We start from the raw sequence: 24,797 nt of genomic DNA, 5'->3' as shown, positions 1-24,797 counted from the left end.
CCCTCTGCCTTACGCCGTTGGGTCATTCGGAGTGACCCCCACAATGCGGATGAGCTTGTGGCCCTCGTAGAAAGGTACAATGCAGCAGAAGAGCACCCGCAACCCACAGTCGTGGAGCAACCCCACTACCCGAGGTTCCAGGACTCTTCCAGAGACGGTAAAAGGGTACCGGGGTTAAGGGGCGCTGAAGAGCGGCGACCACCTTCACGCAGCACCAGCAACAGTGGTTCGCACACTAAGGGCAATAGCCAACATGGGAAGCCGGGAAAAGGCTCTAAGTGGGACACAGACTATGTACCTAAATGTGTAAATTGTCATGAGAGGGGCCACACAGCAAAAATCTGCCCACTAAATGATGAGCCCATGCAATGCAACAGCGTGGAACCTTATTCGCTGTTGTCCCAATGTATGGGCCCTAGCCCAGAGGACCCCTTGAATAACCATCTGTGGGCATTTGTAAAGGTTAATGGTAAGAGGGTTCGGGCACTTCTTGACTCTGGGAGCATGGTCACACTAGTGTCCGAATACCTCTTGCCCATTAAGAAGAAACAGGGAAACAGTTCACAAAGAGTGGCAATTTGTTGTATACATGGGGATAATCATGAATATTCCACTGTTGATGTTTTTTTTGAAACAGAGTTTGGTTCTTTAGATTTCAAGGTGGGTATTGTACCCAAACTGGCACATGATGTGTTAATAGGGACCGACTTTCCCCATTTTCTAAAAATGTGGTCCCCCGCTCAGAATAGCGCCCAGAGTTCAATAGCGGACCATAACTAAGTATTAGAAGAAACAAATCCTTTCCCTTTTTCAGAAATGGAGGTTGACGAGGGCCCAAATAAGAAGGGGGAAAAGGAGGAGTGCTGTAAAATTCCCTTCCCCATCACTACGTTGGTAGGGAATACCCCAAATCAAGATGTTGAGCAGACACTTACCACCCCAGAACCGGATAAGACCCTCGCTGACCTAGAGGTCAGTCCTGGGAGTTTTAAGAAGGCCCAGTGGGAGGACCCCACATTAGCGGTAGCAAGGGGAAATATACGGGACCAGAATAGTACTCCTGGCCAACCAGATAGGTCACTTGCTTACCCCTACTTCGAAGTAGAGAACGACCTAGTATATCGGGTTGATAAAAGGAAATCAGTTACCACTAAACAATTGTTGGTACCACGGACATTCCGTAACGTAGTATTACACCTCGCACATAGTCATCCATTGGGGGGACACCTAGGGGTGGAAAAGACAAAAGAAAAGGTTCTCCGAAGCTTCTATTGGCCTGGGGTTCTGGCAGAAATTACGAATTATTGTTCCTCATGCCCAGAATGTCAGATCACCGCCCCGTTCAAGGCGTACCGCAGCCCATTGGTACCCCTTCCCATAATAGAGGTACCATTTGACCGGATTGCTATGGATCTAGTAGGACCCCTAATAAAGTCTGCTAGGGGACATCAGCATATATTGGTAATATTAGATTATGCCACCCGATATCCGGAGGCAGTTCCCCTACGTAGCACCTCAGCTAAAAACATAGCAAAAGAGTTAGTAGTTCTGTTTTCCCGGGTCGGGATTCCTAAAGAGATTCTATCTGACCAGGGAACACCATTTATGTCCCAAGTAACGAAAGAGCTATGTAAACTCCTAAAAATCAAGCATCTCAGAACCTCAGTCTATCATCCACAAACAGATGGTTTAGTGGAAAGGTTCAATAAAACCTTAAAGAGCATGTTACGGCGGGCGGTTGATAAAGATGGGAAAAACTGGGATTGTTTGTTACCGTACCTGTTATTTGCCATTAGGGAAGTTCCCCAATCATCCACTGGCTTCTCCCCGTTTGAACTATTGTATGGCCGACACCCAAGGGGCTTACTGGATATAGCCAAAGAGACTTGGGAACACGAGGTTACCCCTTACAGAAGTGTAATAGAGCATGTTGCCCAGATGCAGGACCGCATTGCTGCAGTCCTACCCATAGTGAGGGAACACATGGAGAAAGCTCAAGAAGCACAGAGGAATACATATAATAAGGGTGCTAGGGTCAGAATTTTTTCTCCAGGTGATAGGGTACTAGTTCTGGTTCCCACCGTGGAGAGTAAATTCCTTGCTAAATGGCATGGGCCATATGAGGTCTTGGAAAGAGTGGGAGAAGTTAATTATAAGGTAAGACAGCCAGGTAGGAGGAAACCTGAGCAAATTTACCATATAAACCTACTCAAGCCCTGGAAAGATAGAGAAGTCTTGTTAACCCTAGTACCCCCAGGTCCGTCAGAGAATCAAGAAACTGACCCAGAGGTTAGCATAGCTGAAACCCTGTCTGTTCATCAGAAACGAGAGGTTCAGAATTTAGTGAAAAGAAACAAAAATCTTCTCTATACGGCCAGGTAGAACTAGCGTAATTGAACATGACCTAGTCTCTGAACCGGGGGTCCGAGTTAACCTTAAACCGTACCGAATCCCAGAGGCCAAAAGAAAGGCTATAAGTTTAGAGGTTAAAAAAATGCTAAAACTAGGTGTAATTGAGGAATCCCAAAGTGGGTGGAACAGCCCTATAGTCTTAGTCCCAAAGCCAGATGGTACAACAAGGTTTTGTAATGACTACCGGAAACTAAACGCGGTGTCAAAATTTGATACTTATCCTATGCCCAGGGTAGATGAACTTGTAGAGAGACTGGGCAAAGCCCGATATCTCACAACCCTAGACCTAACAAAAGGGTACTGGCAGGTTCCCCTCACAGAAAGGGCAAAAGAAAAGACAGCCTTCTCAACCCCAGACGGCCTCTTTCAGTATAAGGTGTTGCCTTTTGGCTTACATGGAGCTCCCGCCACATTCCAAAGAATGATGGCTAAAATTTTAAAACCACATGCTCGGTATGCTGCCGCCTACCTGGATGATGTGGTAATCCATAGTGAAGATTGGCAATCCCACCTTCCAAAGGTCCAAGCTGTGCTTGACGCAGTCCGGTCTGCTGGACTAACTGCTAACCCCGCTAAATGCACTATTGGTCTGGAGGAGGCCAAGTATCTGGGATATTCTATTGGCAGAGGTTTACTCAAACCCCAAACACTCAAAGTGGAGGCGATACAAAATTGGCCAAGGCCAGTTACAAAAAAACAAGTAAGGACCTTTTTGGGGTTAATTGGGTACTATAGAAGGTTTATTCCCAATTTTGCAACTAAGGCAACCCCACTAACTGACCTCACAAAAGCAAGAGGACCGCTAATGGTAAAGTGGTCCCCCGAAACCGAACAGGCCTTTAGAAGCCTGAAAGAAGCTCTCTGTGCCCAACCAGTGTTGGTCACACCTGACTTCTCCAAAGAGTTCGTAGTCCAAACCGACGCATCTGAGGTAGGGCTGGGGGCGGTACTCTCCCAGGAGTCTCAAGGAGCACCCCATCCTTTATTTAAGTAGGAAACTAAATCCCCAGGAGAAAAATTACTCCATAGTAGAGAAAGAGTGTCTCGCAATAAAGTGGGCTGTAGAGACGCTCAAATACTACCTGTTGGGGAGAAAATTCCGGTTGGTCACAGATCATGCACCCCTTACCTGGATGTGTCAAAACAGGGAAAAGAATGCTAGAGTGACCAGGTGGTTCCTAAGCCTACAACCCTTTAAATTTTCTGTGGAACACAGGTCAGGGCACAAACATGGCAATGCTGACGGGTTGTCAAGGATGCACTCCCTAATATCCATGGTCGCTCATCCCTCGAGGTCTGAGCTGGGGGGGAGGATATGTGACAGAAACCAGGGGATGGTAATAAATTCCGTATATAGGGCTCCCAGGATACTAGACAGTTTCTATCCTGTTTGGCCTGGGAGTGCAGCCTTATAATACATACACTCCATCCCACAGTTTGGCAAGCGCTGGAACTGAGGGATGAGAGATCCAGACCAGAGTTTGTCTGCTGCCTGATTTCTGTCACCTGTCATGCTAATTAGGAATCAGGTATGAAAGACTGATTTCCTGTTTGCTCTGGTCTCCCCACAAGAGCCAGGAGGCTGGAAGGCTGCTGAACTACAGAGGGGAGAAGCCTCTTCCCCAAACAGGTTCAATCTTTCTGTTCATTTGTGTAAGACTGCAAAAGTACCGTGTTTTGATGTTGGAAGTGGAAAAGCCACTTCCAACCCTGAGTCAGGGATATCTAAGTTAAGTTATCGCTCAGGTGAGCAGCTTTTGTTTTGATCTGTTTTCTGTTGTATGCACTGTGGCAGTCTCAGTGCCTGGGACTGAATAAACCAGGCATAGCCTGTTTAAAGGAACAGTACGTGACGCCTCATCATTTAACCTACCCTAAAAGACCGTGTTCTAAACAGTCCCGGACAAACGACGGAGCCCCGGAGTAAGCCGTTTGTCACAATATATATATCAATATATCTATATATATATATATGAACAAAAAACAAACAAAAGCGCAAGCTCCATAGCACGTAACTGAGTAAAAAATAAGGTACATTTATTTAAAAAATCAGCAACCCATAAGAATGTGCACTTACAGGATTTCAAACAGAACCATTCGTGGGAGAGAAATCTCTATTGTGGTCATCTGCGGTGGTATGGTGAGTCCCAGGTTTACAGAGTGGATGTAAACAGCCCAGGTTCACCATGAATTGGCAGCAAGATATAAAGGCATCCAATGCCTGCACGTCCTTTGCTCCCTCATACAATGATTGCTAACACTTGAAATTACCGCCAGCCGGAGCGCAGGGAAGCCAGGGACTCCAAATACACCAATACAATCGCGATGACGTCACAGTTCTACGCGTTTCGTCACACTGCAGACATGCATGCATGGAACTATTGCAACTAGTTTGGACTGACTCTTTAGCTTTATCCGATATATTTAGTATCTGATTGTGCGCCTGATTGCCAAGGTGCAATTAACTACATTATCTGCCAATTAAGTCTTATACAGTGACCAATCTACTATGTGTGCCATTTCTGTTATGCATGGTCTGGCTCTTACCTAATGAAGCCACACCAGTCAGGTCATTAGTTTGTATGATGATTTATTTATGGATATTTTTTAATTAAGCCAGAGCATCTCAGTATATATATGTTCACATTTATGGGTATCACTGTACTGCATTTTATTATGGGTGTTGTTGTTTGTGCCACATTTTTCATGCTTGTTTTATTGTAATGACCAGCCTATGATGCCATTGGCCAATGTTGCTAGCATTGACACTGTATTTTACCCTTATACAGCATTAGGCATTTACACATGCCTTTATTCAGCCTGTTTAGGCTTATTCCCCCTCTTCCTTGATTAAAGCTAGTTGCTACACACAGTTTAACAACTGTTTATGAGTTATCACATTAGTTAGCAAGCAACATGATCACCATTCATGCCCTGAGACGCTCAGATCGCGAAGGACCACTTCGCCTGCAGTTGCGCTTATTATTTATTTAATTCCCGTGGTTCGCGCATGCGCAATGGTTATCCTGTCAGCTCCACACGCATTACACTCTCCCTTCACCAGCTCGCGGCTCGCGCATGTGCAGACATGCGTTTCATTGGTTACATGCGCCCCGTCTGGCTCTGAGACGCGACGGAGATGATTTGACTTATAGCCTATAACCTTTGACCCCTGCATGCGCAGTGAGTGCGTTTCACGGGACGGGTGCATCATTGCGTTTCAGTTAACGCCTGATGGTTTGGTTGCAATGGGAGGGTCCTGCATTTAGCATGTAAGTTATTGTTTGAATTAAATTATGTGTTGCACCTGTTTGTCATGGTTTGGTAGGGTATTTATATGTGTTCTATTGCACTCTGTATGTACATCACCTTCAGAAAGGTCCCATGTGTAGGACCAAAATGTTGGATATGATGTCTCACTAAATACAAATCTTTTTTGACTACCTCGTGGAGTGCTGCCTCTGATATTCGCTCATACGGTATCGTATTGCATATATATATATATATATATATATATATATATATATATATATTATATTATAAAAGAATACAGTGCTTTAGATTACAGAAAAAGATCATTTCAGTAAATGCAGTACAGTTTCTTAAAATAACAGGATAAAACATAAAACAGAAATCCCAATACATTACGTTACCATATGTCAGGGTTTTCTCCAGAGAGGTCACTGGTGTAGAAAAATGGAAATCCAAGTGTTTCATCCCAAAACATCCATCATACCTCTGTTGAATTCTGATTTTCATAATACCCTGCTAAGACTTATGTACTATGTTTTTCCCCATTGAAACCACATAAACCCACCCCTGTCATAAATCAGCTGCTAAATTGATGGTTTTACGATAGAGAAAAAAAACCTGCTCTAAAGCGGCATTGAGAATCTTGCCTCAAGATTTAAATGCTCATAGCTTAATTTCCCCCAATACTTAGACAGACGTGAGCCATATCAATAGATTCAGGCGATTATGATGGCTGTAACAAGCTTAATTTTGAATGACAAATGGATGTCTGTCTTTGGCACCTCTTTCTCATGTCATGTGGTCTCATTGCATGCGTCTCTTTATAATATTCAGATATCTGTAATCGTTGCACTGTAGCGTAGAGGTTATCACCGAATATCCTAATTTCCAATAAAGTCCTCCAACCTGTGGGTCACCTCTCTCTGGGATTCACCAGTAATCATTCAAGAACGTTTATTTTTCTTTAATGCTGAGAGCATAGTATCTGTCTATCATGTATTGCCTTCTAAATGACACGTGTCACTTTTAGTGATGCCCCCCCCAAATTAAGTCCTGTTGACCTGCCATGACCCCAATATATTGTATTTTTAAAACTGTACAGATGCAGTCACCCGTATCTGACCACTTGCCTTGGAAAATCTGGGGCTATCTCCCAGAAAACTGCAACATTTCGGTGAGATTTCTGCAGCCAGATGAATGGCCCATTGAATTAACATCGTGGGGGTCCCTGAAGGTCCCATTCAAACTGAGACCCCCGCTGTGTTAATCCGATGGGCCATTAGTCTGGCTGCAGAATCTCACAGAAATGTTGCAGCATTTACTGTGAGATTGCCACAGTATTTTCCCAGACAAATAGTCAAATACTGGTGGCTGCATCTGTAGCTACATTAAACCCTGAAGCACAAGATTGACTAAAAGACTTAATATAAAATACTGTAAGCTGCAGAAATTTAGACGTGCATAGACATTCTCATCATCATTTTAAAATATGTAATATTCATGGGATAATAAATATCTAATCCCCTGAATGTACAGAGACGTTGAAGTGTATACCATATCATCCTCTTCACCCCTAGTCGATCCACTGCTGGATGAAGGCCTCCCCAATAATCTTCCAGGTAATGTGGTTGCAAGACACTCTTCTCCAAGTTGCTCCAACAAATATATACTGTTAATTTTCCCATCTCACTTTTGGTCATCGTCTTAGTCTTTTACTTTAACTTGGAATCCAGGTGAGTAATATTATTGTCCAACAATGGTAATTTGTTCTTGAAATATGTCCTGCCACTGCCATTACAAAACGTTTACCCTTGTAATAGTGTCACAGACTTTTGTTTGGTTTTGAACCCATTCTATCATTCTCATGTCTCTTCAGGTAATACCCAGAATACATCACTCCATACTTCTTTGAGTTGTATGAAACTTCTGAATGATCTTTGCATTTAGGGTCCAAGTTTCACGTATGTACGTGAGAACATGCAGAGCACATTGGTCAAAACTTTTCTCTGCAGGCACATAGGAAAATCTTTCAAGGGAACTTTCCAGTTTGTTCCAAATTCATTTAATCCCATCTTCATTCTCATGTTGAGTTCATTCAAAAGGTTCCCATTCATTGTTACTTGCCAGTCATGTAGACATAGGCCCTTATTCTGTAAAATGTGATAGTGCTGATGAAAAGCCCCATTAAAGTCAATGGGACTTTTCATGTGATAGCACGTTATCTGCGCTTATCACACCTTCCAACGTCTTCTACTTCTATTCCATTTATTTTGCTTTTTTCAGAGTTTACACATTTGTTGCATATCCCTTGGTCTTGTTGAGATTCATGTGGAGTCCCACTTTCTTACTTGCTTCGGTAAGTTCTCTGATTTATTGCTTGAGGTCTTCGGAGCTTTTGGCAAAAATAAAAATCTCATTTGCAAATCATAGGTGGCATGAGAATTAACCGTTGATTGTGAATACTTTTTCTTCCAAATCCAATCTCCTGTCTTGAATAATTTTTCAAGTGTTGCTGTAAAAGGCGTTGGTGACAGTGGGGCCGATTCACTAAGCTACGTTAATTAGCGCTGAAATGGGTTACATCACTCGGGCGAAAAAGGGTGAAGCCATAAGCGCTATTCACTAAGGCTGTTTGCCACGTTTTTGGCCTGCCTTGCCCAAAAGGGCCATATCACGCGATCACCTTCTTCCCCCCCTGATATCGTGCTTAAAGTTAGATAGCATGATAACTATTATAAACAAAGCAGCCTGTAAGAACTGTATGGAGACGCTGCGTCTCAATGCACGGCTCTTACAGGCGATCGTGCTGTACAAATATGATTTTTAATACTAGTGTACATGAGCAGGGGGTCTCCTGAGCTGAACCGCATTGGTTTCAGGTTTGGGGACCCCCTACCTCAGGAGATATAGGCCCCGTTATGGGGTGCCGGTATCCCCTGCAGAATGTAAATGTCACGTGACGCGGGAGCTTTACAAGTGCAGGGGATACCGGCACCCCATAACGGGGCCTGTATCTCCTGAAGTAGGGGGTCCCCGAGGCTGAAGTCAACCTGCTTCAGTTTAGGAGAGGCCCTGCTCCCGTGCAGTGTGATTACAATCCATATATTATTATTGCTAATATAAGTGAACTGAATTAAGTTCTTACAATTGTGTCCCGTAAAGTTTGTGTATGTTCATTTTTTTCAACGGTGTGTGACAGTCTATGGAAGGACTCAACCACTTCACTATAATTGTGTTTTTACTTCTTTTAGATATGTTTTAGTTCACAGCATAGCTATGGTACTGTAGGGGTTAAGTGCTGAACTGTTGATCTGGTGAAATGATGAACTGATTAAATGAGGGAAGCACACGTGAGAATTTATAATTACACTTTGGCGGGATCATTTCTAATACACCCTATAAAAGCCGCCCGACAACATGTGGTCTGCAGCCCCTGAGGCTGCTGGGACTTGCAGTTCCCAGCGGATCTATGGGTGTAATGGTCGCCGCTGGCATTATACTGCGCATGCACCTGGTGTACAAAGATGGCTGCCGTAACTCTAGATACTATCTGCGCATGCGCGAGACTTCTCTGCACATGCACGCGCACACATAAAATGGCGGCGCCCTCTGCGGAGCACCGGCGACCCGCTCGCCAGTTCACAATCTCCCTGCAGCAACCACACAACCATCCCACTCATGCAGCCTGGAGGTAACAGGGGGACCTGGCAACATACTATATGTATCAGGATAACTATAACATTGCTCAATTGCTCTGGAATATTCCTGTTCTTCCACCAGCATCTAAAGAGTTTATGCAAGGATTTTCTCTTCTTCTTTCCTAGATTCTTTCAATATTTCAGTAATTCCATTTCCCCCATGATCCTTCCCATTCTTCATGGATTTTATTGCTTTTGTATTGTATTGTATGTCTTTATTTATATAGCGCCATTAATGTACATAGCGTTCACAGTTGTAATACATGTGGTAATCAAATAATTAACAGAAAATATAAATAACAGGTCATGGGAATAAGTGCTTCAGACATAAAAGTAACATTAAGGAAGAGGAGTCCCTGCCCCGAGGAGCTTACAGTCTAATTGTTAGGTAGGGAGAACATACAGAGACAGTAGGAGGGAGTTCTGGTAAGTGCGTCTGCAGGGGGCCAAGCTTTATGTATCGTGTTCAGAATATCCACAGTGCTATTCATATGCTTCTTTAAGCAAGTGTGTCTTAAGGTGGGTCTTAAAGGTGGATAGAGAGGGTGCTCGTCAGGTACTGAGGGGAAGGGCATTCCAGAGGTTTGGGGCAGTCAGTGAAAAAGGTTTAAGGCGGGAGAGGGCTTTAGATACAAAGGGGGTAGAAAGAAGACTTCCTTGAGAAGAACGCAAGAGTCTGGATGGTGCATAACGAGAAATTAGGGCTGAGATGTAAGGAGGGGCAGAAGAGTGTAAAGCTTTAAAAGTGAGAAGAATGGAGTGTGGGATGCGGGATTTGATCAGAAGCCAGGAGAGGAATTTCATGAGGGGAGATGCTGAGACAGATCTAGGAAAGAGTAGAGTGATTCTGGCAGTAGTGTTTAGGATATATTGTAGGGGAGACAGGTGAGAGGCAGGAAGGCCGGACAGCAGGAAGTTACAGTAATCAAGACGGGAGAGAATGAGGGCCTGAGTCAGAGTTTTAGCAGTCGAGCAACAGAGGAAAGGGCGTATCTTTGTGATATTGCGGAGGAAAAAGCGACAGGTTTTAGAAATGTTTTGAATGTGAAGAGCGAATGTGAGGAGGAGTCGAGTGTGACCCCTAGGCAGCGTGCTTGGGCTACTGGGTGAATGATCGTAGTTCCAACAGTAATGTGGAAGGAGGTAGTAGGGCCAGGTTTGGGAGGAAGTATGAGGAGCTCTGTTTTAGCCATGTTGAGTTTAAGGCGATGGAGGGCCATCCAGGATGATATAGCAGAGAGTTTTGCCACTTCTTCTGGAAGTACGCATGGTACATCATTCATGGTTTATTTTCACACATCGTCTGTTAGTTAAAACAGGGTATAATCTGTGTTCTCATACAATTTCATGTTCTGTGTTCTCGTACAATTTCATGTCCTCAACGCATTTATGATAAGCACACTGTCTTTTATTGTTAATCCATCTTGTTTGAATGCAGTGATATGATTGGGAAGAAGCAAAAGTCGCTGCTTTGTCTTATTTAAGCTTTTATTATCTTCGATAATCTTCTTCACTGTATCGCAGTAAAATTTTGTTACATCTTCCATTATATTTTTGCGGATTATTTTACACAAATATGCATATTCAATTCTTGTTCTTGCATGTTGGAATTGTTTTATTTCATGTTGTCTCCTCTGTAGTTGAATGTGCAGAAAGCAATTACTATCTTCATAAATTCGTCATAATTGTTTGTTAAAGCGTCCCCATATATTTTGTGTAAAATTAAATCATTTTTCAATTCTAGATTAAATTCTCTGCTATTGTTCATGAGGTTATTGATGTTGATTGGTTTTGTCTTCTTTTTAAACAGTTTTCGTCTTTCCTTCTTTGGATTCAGATGTAATTTGCAGCTAACCAATCTGTGATCACTCCTTCTGTCAAAACTATTAAGCATTTTGCAGTCTTTAATCACGTGTTTCTTGTCAGCTAGGAAATAAGCAATTTCATTCTTGATCCCATTGGGTCTATTCCATGTCCATTTTCTATTTGGATTCTTCTTGAACTATGAATTCATGATGTAAAAGTTTTCACATTGTGCAAATTCTACCAATCTGTCTCCACGTTCATTCCTTTTACTTTATACTTACCAACTGATGCTTCATCTTTCTGCTGGGCACCCACCCATCTTTGCATTGAAATCTCCCATAAATAACTTGAGGTGATAATTTCCTTTGTTGCTAAAGTGGTTGATTTCTTAGTAAAAAGATTCCCCTTCATAGCCTGTGTGACGTGATGCTGGGGCATACGCTTGGAAACCTGTATGTCTTTGTCAACTGAATGAGGATTGTGGCTTCTCTTTCTCATTAGCTTTCATACTCCACAGTTGTTCTCGTGTTAATGATGAAGCTTACTACACAAATTCTTCCATTTTTTTACTTCTGTAATAGAATAGGTGTCTGCATTTGAGCTGAATGCAGCCTTCATCTTTTATTCGTACTTTAGTAAAGCCAGGAATATCCCATTTCATCTTTTCAACTTTGTCTTCCAGTTCATGCAGCACTGCTTCACTGGAGAGATTCCGGCAGTTGCCGGTTGTCAGATTTAGGTTTGAATGACAGCTTTTGTTTAACTTCTGGGGATTCTTAGCACTTTTTGCCTTCATGCCTTGTTCCTTAATGCTGTCAGGCCCAGGGACAATCCAGCCTCTGGAAAATGAGGGCCATTGATTTTCGGTAACTTCCATATTTGGTGGTTGTGGCCTTACCGTTCTTGGCAGCCATCCTTATTTGAATGTATATAAATACCTTTCCAACTTTATGCCAAGTATATTTTTCAAGTTTTCATAGTATGGTTAAACCTACCTACACAAGTGCCACTATACTTCTTCTTGAACACCTATTGCCAACTTCCCATCACTTAGAGATGTTAGATAAGCATTTGAGAGAAGAACACCATTTATATACAGTATGTTACAAGATATATAAATACAAAAATAGACATAAACCTGGCGCATGTGTAAATACAGTGAAATGATGTGAAATGATATTAAAGTCCAAATATACAGACTATTGTTCCCAATCTTGAGTGGTCATCTGGTGATATATGGTATCAAAATCACAGTTCACAGAGCAAAGAGTGAACAGTCCTCCTCACGATATATTCAACCTGCAGATGTATGACATAGAGCAGAGAAACAGGACATTGCGCAGTATATCTAGTTGCCAAATGTGCCCTTATGATCAAAGCTCAATGAAATGCCTACTTACTAGAAGTAGATAGGATGCATGCAGGGGAGAGAATCTGTACTTGGAGCCTTCTGAGTCCTGGTCGCCTCTGGTGTAACACGAACCCCTCGTGGTATCCTCTGCTTCCGTGGACGTCAGGCAGGTCTCCCTTTCAGGAACGTAGTTTCCTGGATCTGCTTCAGGGTTCCTTAAGCCTCTTATTTCCTCCAGTGGGGACAAAAGAGGGCAAAGGATTGCGCAATAATAAAAAACTTTAATGACGCCTACCTCTAACAAATAAAATACTCACAAAAGACAGTGAGTGTAAAAACAAAGAAGTGCCCGACCCAGCACAACACAAACGCTGCACTCAGTCTTTGAATGTCCTCCTCGGTGCCGCGTGTACCTCGCGGGATTCCGGCGCGGTTTGGATGACGTCACCGTCTCCTCTTCAATGACTAGCAGCTTGAGTGTGTGGGGCAGTAGCTCTTAGGCTCCTCCCTACGCGTTTCGTGACGGGGAACGTCACTTCGTCAGGGGATTGTGGAGCCTCATCAATCCCGTGTGCAATATATAGCCCCAGTTTAACCCCTCGTATACAGGAGCCACTTTGGGCCAAAAAGTAACAGGGTGATTCCACTTGCTGATAATTACCATCAGATGGGTATGAGCTTAATCACCTCTGAAGCGACTCCCTGACTCAATTAGGATTCATGGGATCACTTAATGCAAATACAGTAAAAATGTATAAAACCATGTATAAAAACATATGAAATTACATTGGATGAGAAAATAAATGATTGGTTCCAGTGCATCAAAGGAATGATGCTAAATCAAAATCGATGTTTAACCCTTTCGGGGAGAGGGTCTTGAGAGTATAGATCCAGAAGGTTTCTTGCTGTGAAACCCTCTGTAGTCTATCACCCCCTCTGATACCCACCTTGGGGCAATCTATGCCGATACATGTGAGCCCCTCTGGTGATTGATTATGGTGCAATTTAAAATGGTTGGAAACACTGTGTGTTTCCAAACCATTTTTAATATTGTACACATGTTCGACAAATCTTCGTTTCAGTGGTCTCCCCGTCCTGCCCACATATTGTAATTTACAGGGACATTCTAAAAGGTAAACACAGAAATTAGATTTGCAATTAATAAATGAACGGATTTCAAAACTTTTACCAGTTACATTGGATTTGAATTCTTTACATTTTGATCCATAACTACAACCAATGCACTTCTTACAGGGAAAATAATCTTTAAGTTCTTTTAACCACATTGTTTGTACCAATCCTTGATGTTTCTTAGGGCAACTAGGGGCCAGCTGGGATTTTAAGTTTTGAGCTTTTTTATACACAATTTGCGGTTTGTCAGGTAATATGGATTGTAGAATAGGATCTCTTTGTAGGATCCCCCAGTGTTTATTAAACACTTTGGATATCTCCCTAGACATACCGTTAAATTGTGTGATGAAAGGGAGAAATACTTTATTTGCATTGGCAGCTACTTTTTTAACCGGATGGATCAAGGAAGCCCTTTCTGTGTTGTTAGCTTGCTCAATAGCATTTTTAACAACTTTCCCATTGTATTTCCTATCTTTAAACTTATTACCCATGTCCTCAATTTGTTCCTTATACACTTCCAATTGTGAACAGTTTCTTTTTACCCTAAGCGCTTGTCATTTTGGGATATTTTTTAACCAATGGGGATGGTGGTGGCTGGATGCCAAGACATAGGAGTTGGCATTCACCTCTTTGTAATAAGTTTTTGTGTGTATCTCATTATTAACAGTGTAGAGGGTTAGATCCAGGAAGTTTATAGACTGTGGACTAGTACTAAACGTGAATTGTATATTATAGTCGTTTGTATTAAGATGTTCTTTGAAGGCCTCTAAATCTTCTTTAGTGCCCTTCCAGACGCATAGCACATCATCGATGTAGCGTTTCCAGAGTACCAGGTTTGCACCATATGGGTTGTGGTTAAGGATGTAATTTTCTTCCCACATGCCCATAAAAATGTTAGCATAACTTGGTGCAAACCTGGTACCTATCGCGGTGCCACACGTCTGGAGGTAATAGTAGCCATCATGAGAGAAATAATTGTGGGTGAGTATATACCTGATGGCTTCTATAATGAATATTTTAACTGAAGATTCCATGTTGGTATCTTTATTCAAAACCCACTCTATGGCCTTCAGACCCTTTTCATGGTCTATAATAGTGTAAAGGGACACCACGTCGCATGTGACCCAAATCAGATCTTCTTCCCATGTTAGATCTTCAATGGTTCGTAACACATGCGACGTGTCCTTGAGATGTGATGGTATTTCTACCACATACTGCACCGACACACTTTATTCGAGCAAATACCCAGTATGTACCTGGCAGATACCTGGAATGCGCCGCTCCTCACCTCTGACAAGCCCCGTTGTGTTTGCCTTCCCAGCCTGGGTTCATGCCTGGCTGACGGGCGGCTGATCAGTTAAATGATAATGATTAGGATTTAATAGGCTGCAATGCTTCGCGTGTCTACCAGATGGCATAAATTCATGAATTGTAATGCAGTATATATATATATATATATATATATATATATATATATATATATATATATATACTGTGCAGTATTGCAGCCAGCGGGAATAAAATGCTTCAATCCCTGCCTGGAAAATACCTCAATGCACTCGGGCAGAAAACAGTCACAAACCTCAATACACCCGGGTATACCCGAATTCGTGGGACTAGCTGAGCTCGAATAAAGTGTGTCGCCAGTGTACTTCTGTAATAGATGATCCACAAATTGAGATAGGTTGGATGTTAGGGACCCTACCCCTGAGATGATAGGTCTACCTGGGGGTTTCAAGGGATTTTTGTGGATCTTCGGGATAAAATAGAAGAGTGGTGTTTTAGGTTGTTCTATCAATAAGGACTCCAACTCTTTTTTACTGATAATACCCGTATCATACCCTTTTGCCAGCCATTCTGATAACTGAATACCATATTCCTTTGTGGGGTTATTTTTAAGTGTTTGATAGGTTTCCCCATCACTTAATATTCGTTGGGATTCTTCCTGATAGTAGTCCCTGTTCATGACTACTATCCCACCACCTTTATCAGCTGGCTTGATCACTATCTGATGATTATTTGATAATGATTTTACTGCTTCCTTCTCATTTGTGGTCATATTTTGTTTTTTACATTTGAAGTCTTGGCTCAAGTTTTCTAAGTCTCCTATGACCATGTCCGCAAAGGTGTCTATAAACTTCCCTTTACACATCTTAGGGTAAAATGTTGAACTTTTCTTAAATGCAGTCAATGGGGACTTCACTGCGTTTGTACTTGCTGTGTCCATGTTAACAGCTCTAGTGACTGCATCTTTGATAAAATACTTCTTTAGTGTTAACTTCCTAACATATTTATGTACATCAATAAATGTTTTAAACATGTTAGGTCCCTGGACTTGAGCAAAAGTGAGTCCCTTTTCTAATACTTTTGTCTCAACATCTGAAAGTTTGTGATCACTAAGATTAAAGATATTCTGTTTTTTTTTACCAATCTCTGCCTGCATTTGTTCTTTTTCTGTTTTCTTGTTCCTCCTCTCTTTCCTCTGAGACGTCTGCTCGTGATCTTTTTCTTTCTAACTCCCTGGGTCCTTGCCACTCTCTCCTGCTCTCTCTCCTGGCTTCGTGAAAGGGCTTGTGACCTCTGCGTTGCTCTAAAAAAGGAGGAACAAATCTTTTATTACTTTCTCCATCTCTATCTTCTCTTTCATTTGATCTCCATAGTGGTGATCTCTCCCTATATTTTCTACAAGTTTGATCTCCCTCAGATGTCTGTGATCTAAATGATTCATATCTTGTATGACTGTTTTCTGGGTTCTTCAGATCTTTTGTATCTTTCTTTGTCTCATTCTTCTTACTTTGAGCATGTTTAGAATTGGAGTTTTTATGAGACACTTTACTTGTTTTAATTACCGGTGGTGCTGTATTAATTACTCCTTCTACATTATCTGTTGGGACTGTCACCTGTTCTCTTTTCCAGTTACGTTGTTTATTTTCGTCATAATCTTTTTTGTCTCTTGCAAATTTAATTTGCTTATTCAATTTGGTTTCTCTATCCAATTTTTCTATTCTTAAAATCACTTTGTCCTCTAGTTCCTTATATTCCTTTAGTTCCATAAAGGGTTCCAGATTCTCCTTAATCTGATTAATCTCACTGTCAATGATCTCCAAAGTAGAGGCTCTTTGTTTGATCACTAACTGTATGAGATTAACCGAACATTGGTCCAGATAGAAATTCCACTCCTGCATGAAACTTTCTTTATCTTGATCTAACGTGGGGACTTTTAAAACTCTTAAGCCCTTTGGGATTCTCTTGCACTCCAGATATTTTTTAAGAGCGTAACAGTCCCAAGTTTGCTTAACTTCCTGATGTAATAGTTTCTCTAATTTTGAGAACTGCGTTTCTAGATTTTCTATTTCCAGATCCATACAGTCTGGATTTTCATCAAAGACCCCATCAAAATTGCAACCTCTAAGTGCTCTATTAGTGAAAAGAGCCATACTAATGACAAAGGTGAAAAGGGTATTATGTGAGGTGAGCAGCTATACAGTGTGAGATAACAACAATAAAAATACAAAATATACTGTGACAAGCGCTATACCTAAATTAAAACTATGCAGTGCACATGTGAATTAATAAGTGCAGTGCACAACTAAAGCAGCCTGGTAATCTACTGAGGAATATCCCAAAATAAACCTCAAAACAAGAATATAAATACAAAAATAGACATAAACCTGGCGCATGTGTAAATACTGTGAAATGATGTGAAATGATATTAAAGTCCAAATATACAGACTAGTGTACCCAATCTTGAGTGGTCATCTGGTGATATATGGTATCAAAATCACAGTTCACAGAGCAAAGAGTGAACAGTCCTCCTCACGATATATTCAACCTGCAGATGTATGACATAGAGCAGAGAAACAGGACATTGCGCAGTAAATCTAGTTGCCAAATGTGCCCTTATGATCAAAGCTCAATGAAATGCCTACTTACTAGAAGTAGATAGGATGCATGCAGGGGAGAGAATCTGTACTTGGAGCCTTCTGAGTCCTGGTCGCCTCCGGTGTAACACGAAACCCTCGTGGTATCCTCTGCTTCCGTGGACGTCAGGCAGGTCTCCCTTTCAGGAACGTAGTTTCCTGGATCTGCTTCAGGGTTCCTTCAGCCTCTTATTTCCTCCAGTGGGGACACTGAAGCAGATCCAGGAAACTACGTTCCTGAAAGGGAGATACGAGAGGAAATCCGGTCTGTGCACGAGTTCGGGAAGACCCCCCTGCTGTTAACTGCATCCTCGCATTACCATCTTACCAGCTGGAACAGAATCCACAAGAGACAACCAAATATTCTGGAGGATGATCTGTGGAGTCTGGAGACACCTCCTCTCTATGCCATTATTTATTGGCCGCTTGTTAGATTTCAATCTCTTTTTAATTTGTTGTTAATAAACAGTGTTATACATTGTTTCCCTTCTCTTCCCTATTTTGAGGTATCATCAAGAGGTCCCCCCATCCCCATTTGAAGATTTGTTGTTCAAATGTAAGTGTGTTCCCTATAGAACTTCATACGTTTATTATTGTCTCTTAACCACCCCTGATTGTGGTCCCTCTCTTTATTTTACTTTGCATGTGTCCCGGAATCACAAGTGGAACCACGCGCCGGAGGATCCCCCCCCTTTTTTGACAAAATTGTTATAGACTGCACAAGACTGGTTTCTTTTTCAACCTAATGCAGTTTGGAAGTAAAACAATATTTTATACTGCTGCGGCGCATCTGAGTCTAACACATCACCGGTTTTTCCCTGGCTTTTTCCTGGAATTGGACACACTTCACCTGGAGCATGCCGCATTCATTTTGCGTTCTCAGCCACAGGTCATGTGCGGTTGACGCGCGGTTGATGCGTTTATTGAGAATGGTTCGGATTTAATAGGTTGCAATTCTTCGTGTGTCCACCAGATGGCAGATATTCATGAATTGTAATGCGCATGCGCTTCAGTAATGTGTCGACTTGCAGGTGTTTCATTTAAAAAAGATACCACACTGTGCTATTGTAACTTGGCCTTGAGACTGAAGGAAGAGGTTGCAAAAATGTATCAATTTAGGCTTTTCATATTAAAGGAAGATAAAGACCAGTTTCGGTTACAGTATTCTCCAGAGACCCGCCCGCCATGAGTGTTCAAGTGCAGCCCGTTTTCCAAAAACCCGACAGATATATTTGATATGGGCCGCGATTAATGCAACAGATGATAAGATGGCAACAGTTGTTCAAATTTATCAGTATTTTATCGAAAACTATGACTTTTACAAATTTTCGCAAGCTCCTCATACATGGAAGCGTGCAATAAGGAAAAGGTTATGTAGCGATCCCTGTTTTTATCATATTGAGCCATAATTTGTTGGAGGGTATTGGTGTGTATCACCGGCTTTTTCCTGTATCTATGATCAAGCAGACGGCAAAAGGCGAAGGGCCGTGTTAAAACCAACTAAGAAACGACAGTCGCTGCCAAGCAATGCACCAGCACCGGCTTCCAATGACGGTCCCGCCGTCAGTGACAACCCTGAGCCTGAGCCAGATTTCGCGTGCAGTTTCAATCAAGCTTGCATGTACCTAAGCAATTTCCAGCCTCATCAGCTGACTACAGGTGGACTAGTCCCGCTGCAAACTATCGACGTGGATGATCAAGAACACTGGACTGGCAGTGGACCGCCGCCGGCGCCAGCTGAATGTGAAATTCTGTGGTGAGTATTGTTGCCGTATTATTTTCTGTGTTTTTTTTATTTTGACAATACAGTATCAATATCGGTGCGATTCAAAAGTCAAGCGATTCTCCTGTAAGCAATATTATTGGCTGAGCGGCTTCTACAGTACTGTACTGCAGATACTGAACTATTGGTGGAACGCTAGGCGCATGCGCAAAGGAACCTTCTTGAAACGCATACAGTTTGAGTGTCATTACATCGACGGTAGGCGCATGCGCATGTGAACAGGAGATTCTCCCCGAGAAAATTATTGGTGGGACAGGCTGGGAACTTCTTTAGACCATTACAGTAAAACTTTTACTTTTGTTTTTCCTCAGAAAAGAAAACGGCTAATGGAGGGATTTCGATGGATAATATCGCTTTGTGTATCAATGCCTGCACATTACTGAATCAGATTTAAAAACCCACGTACCGGAGTCTACAGTTTAGTGGCTGGTGTACACTATGCTGATGTTTTGCGGCCGTACAGTATACAATACTTTTTTATAAACAGTATACTGTGTAATAAACCCGGGAAAAAAAACTATGCATTTATTCTACATGTATTACAGTACTGTACATACAGTATGTGTCTTCTATACAGTGCTAGTACATACAGTACAGTACAGTATTGTATGTGTCTTCTATTATTTTTTTTAATACTCATGTACTGAGCATGCCTACAGTATACAGTACAGTGTGCCTGGACAGTAGTGTACATTCTAGAAACACTGTATTTTGTTACAGTAGCAAAGGAGCCAATGGAACAATGTAAAACAAATCAACATGTTTTTTATTGGTGGAGTAAGTACAAAAACATTTATTTACAAATACTGTACAATGTAGAAACATTTTAAGTGCACAGCAATTCAAAACATCAACAGGTGTATGGTTTACTGCTACAGTTGTGAAAACATTTATGTATAGAAAGTAAAAACATTTACAGTCAGTCAGTATGGTTTACAGTCACATGTTTTAAAAATAAATTCTTTATTCATAAAATATACAAACCGCAACAGCTCCTTTATCAAAGAACGGCAAGTCAAAACATATACAGTGGGATGGTGTGCAAAACAGTCTGCACCAGTACAGTCCTTGAGGGCAGCAGACAGGCCCGGTTTTCAGGACAAGCTTGAAAACAGTGCCTGTTTGCGGCCCTCAGGGACTGGAATTGTGCAGGTCCTGTGTGTGTGTACAGCAAGTTAAAACATTTCTGTATAAATACAAGTTACAAAACACACAACAACATCTTCTTTATTTAAGTACAGCAGGTCAAAACATGTACAATACAGTTCAGCACAACAGTATGGTCTTACCTGTGATTAAAAAAATTCTTTATTCATAAAATACAGTATACAAAACGCAACATCTACTTTATTAAAGAAACATACAGTATACAGTACAGTGGGATGGTGTGCAGGATTGCATCTTCACTGACGAGTCTACTGTGTCGCTGGAGAGATTTGCAAGCTTTGCATTCCACAAAAAAGGCCACATATCTTTGAAACCGCGGCCAAAACACCCCGTGAAGCTGCATGTGTGGGGTGCCATCTCTAGGCGTGGACCAGGATGCATTGTCATCTTTCAAGGTAAACTATATGAAATATAAGGTAGCCTTATGCACTGTACTTTACTAGTGTAGCCTTACTGTATGCACTGTACTGTACTGTACTATTGCGCAGTTTTTTGAGCACTTTTCTTTTCTTTATATAGGAATCATGAATAAAGCTTTCTTCCAAGACAACATTGTCCCTGAGATAGTGCAATACATCACACGCGAGTTCCCGAATGGTCACCGCTTCTACCAGGACAACGATCCGCAGCACACCGCGTCAACAGCGCATATCCTTGAGCGCGGTATCAACTGGATCAAGACGCCAGCAGAGTAAGTGCGGTAACCGTGTCTCATTTTTCCCCCACAGTTTTTACTGTGTACTGTATCTCTTAAACTAATTGTCCTTTTTTTCCAATGACAGATCGCCAGACTTCAATCCGATCGAAATGGTCTGGCATCAGCTGAAGGACCATATCCGGAAAGTGGCGAAACCCTCCAAAAAGGACGAGTTGTTGAAAGGCATAATGAGTTTTTGGAACGATGTACCCATCGTGGAACGCTGCAATAAATATATAGAACATATTGCCACTGTGTTGCCCATTGTGATCGCGCGTAATGGGCAAGCATCAGGAAAGTAGTACTGTGCTGTAGTATTGTAAGTACAGTATGATACAGGTAAGTATGGCACAGATTTTTTCTTTCCAGATAGTCAGAGTATACAGTAGTTACAGTTTTTTCTTTACAGAGAGCAGCACCAGCCATCAGGTTACAGTACATAGTATTTAACAGTAGTCAGAGTATACAGTAGTTCCAGTATAGACTAGTTTGACAGTACTACAGTAACTGCCTACTAACTGCTCAATTTTTTTCTTTCCATACAAAGCTGCACCAGCCATCTATAGTAGTACTACACATCACACAATGCCATAATACAGTACGCACATAACTGCACTAATTTTTTGTTTTCTTGTCGTTTCAGGAAAAAAGGGTGGCCTGGGGGGAGGTGGGGTTTTGTGTCCAGTCTAATCTGTTTGTACAGTAAAATGTACAGTATATAAACAGCAGTAATGATGTACACAAAACCTCTCCTCTTTCAATGAACTACTGTACTGTACACAGAATGAGGAACAAGATAAAGACGGAAAAAATAATATTACTATATATATATATATATATATATTATACATTACAGTATATATTATTAAATAATATTCTTATAAATGTGCATTATTCATGTTTCCCCATGTTTTAGAAATGTTTTCTAAATGTTTATCCAATTTCAATCTGCCAAAATAACTTAATAAAGACTGCATTATGTATTATTCATGATTATTTTTATATTTGTATTTTTTGGTTCCTGATAAAATAAATATTTATTCACATTCCTGCTAGTCATAATCATTTACAACAACCACAACCCTTTCCCCCACCCCTACAGTACACCAATGAATCAGTTAATGGTTTTTTTAACTCTCAATTCTCACAATGCTGTGCAAATCGGATTTACATTTCAAAATCGAGAAGGGATTTTCCAAAGCGTTACCGTAAACAAAGCCTCAAAGGGTGGGGGGGGGGGGGTGATTACACGCAGGCGCACTGAGGCTTTGTAGCTCGGCTATGGACGGATTAAGAACACAATGGCAATATTCAGAAAATTAACGACTCTGTGGAGAGAGGGGGTTGGGTGACTCAGGCGCAGTAAGCAGCAAGCTCCCATCTCTAAAAGGATTAGAGTACACGCAGGCGCAGTGAGGCGATTGACGCCTGGCTAGAGATGGATTAAAAACACAATGACTAACTAACTTCAGAAAATGAATGACTCTGTGGAGGTGTCTGTCGATAAGAGTTTGTGTGTGCGTGGGGGAGGGATGAAGGATTAGTTGTGCAGCAGTTCAAAGAAATAACATACTGTACTGTAGAGTACAGTAATTTCAAAAGGCAGTTCATCATAATACTGTAATTTGATCGCTACACCCCCCAAATAGAGTACATAAAAAGCACACAAATAAACCATGTGCAGGCAAATGCACAGATTTAATATCGTAATATCAAGATTGTTTTTGCAGGCTTGTGGATAAAATAATTTTTTGGGGGGCACTCAAGCAAGCAGTGGTGGGTAATGTTACAGGCGCATCTCAAAGAGAATTATACGCAGGCGCAGTGAGGCTTTGTAGGTCGGCTATGGACGGATTCAGAACACAATGGCAAGATTCAGTAAATTAACGACTCTGTGGAGAGGGGGGGGGGGGTTGGGTGACTCATGCGCAGTAAGCAGCTAGCTCCCATCTCTAAAAGGATTACACGCAGGCGCAGTGAGGCTTTGTAGGTTGGCTATGGACGGATTAAGAACACAATGGCAAGATTCAGAAAATTAATGACTCTGTGGAGAGGGGGGGGGGGGGGGTTGGGTGACTCATGCGCAGTTAGCAGCTAGCTCCCATCTCTAAAAGGATTACACGCAGGCGCAGTGAGGCTTTGTAGGTCGGCTATGGACGGATTAAGAACACAATGGCAAGATTCAGAAAATTAATGACTCCATGGAGAGGGGGGGGAGGTTGGGTGACTCATGCGCAGTAAGCAGCTAGCTCCCATCTCTTAAAGGCACAGGTGCAGTGAGGCTTTGTAGGTCGGCTATGGATGGATTAAGAACACAATGGCAAGATTCAGAAAATTAACGACTCCGTGGAATTTCAAATCCTTGAGCTAGCGTTCGTGGGGGAGGGGGCTGCAGGGTACAGCTGCATGAAGTTCAAAGCTAAAGACATACTTTGATTCCAAAAGGCAATTCATCATAATAATACACCCCCAAATACAGTACGTAAAAAGCACACAAATCAACCATGTGCAGTCAAACGCACAGGGTCGCAGTCAAAAGCACAGATTGAATATCATAATACAGTAAGATAGGTTTTGCAGGCTTGTGGAGAAAAAAAATTACAATAATTTTTTTTTTAATTTTTTATTTTTTTTTTGGTCACTCACTCAGGCAAGCAAGCAGTGGTGGGCGAAGTTGCAGGCACATGCGCAGTAAATTCCTGCTGTCAAGCAGGGATGTGATTGAAACCAGACACACGTTCAAAGGAATGGTGTGGGAGAGATGTACTGCATTGCACAGAAGATAAGAAGTTGAAATACCCTGCAGTTTAGTTAATTATCCTGAGCGAGGGGAGAGCGCTGTATATGCCGAAATGTGACACTGTTACAGTACTGTACACACCTATGCGTTTCAACAATTTTCAAATGTGACATACCATACAGCAGCACAGCACTGCAAATGCATGTATACTTTAAATATGCAAATTTACAATTACTGCGCGCGCACACAGACTGTGTACTGACGTATGTTGAACCGCAAAGGTATTAGACTTCCAAGACAACAGCTCCCCTGAGTTTTTACACGGCATTGCAGTATTGCAGACAGCGAGAATAAAATGCTAATATCACAAGCGCGAAAATAACGCAGTTCACTCCGGGTGAAAATGACAAAAAAACGCACCTAACCGGGATAATCTGAGAGCCGCTGATCTAGCCATTTTAGACTCAGATCGGCCGCCACTGTATTTATAGCACAGAATACAGATATGAGCAATATAGAAAAGGCTTAACCATGTGCTAAAACTATTGGTTGTAACATATTAAAAATGCACTTCCTTTGCTATGTTTACAAAATTACTCACATCACAAATGTATGGTGTAAATGAGCTGAAGTCTCTGTGGCAATCTCAGTACCACTCCTAAACCATAGTGTATGTTGGCTCTGGCTCCTGGAGTTATTATTAGCTGACTTTTGTGTTATTGCAGTGACCTATTGTATTTTTTTTTTTTATAAGTGACTATGTCTTCCTTTGTTTATGGCAAATAATGTCCCTCCTTTTAGATACTATAACTATATTGCTCTTAATTACTTTTTTTAGGC

Source organism: Ascaphus truei, chromosome 1, assembly GCF_040206685.1.
Source record: "Ascaphus truei isolate aAscTru1 chromosome 1, aAscTru1.hap1, whole genome shotgun sequence".
Taxonomy (NCBI): Eukaryota; Metazoa; Chordata; class Amphibia; order Anura; family Ascaphidae; genus Ascaphus; species Ascaphus truei.
The sequence above is the reverse complement of the archived record's forward strand: the minus strand, read 5'-3'. Positions refer to the sequence as shown.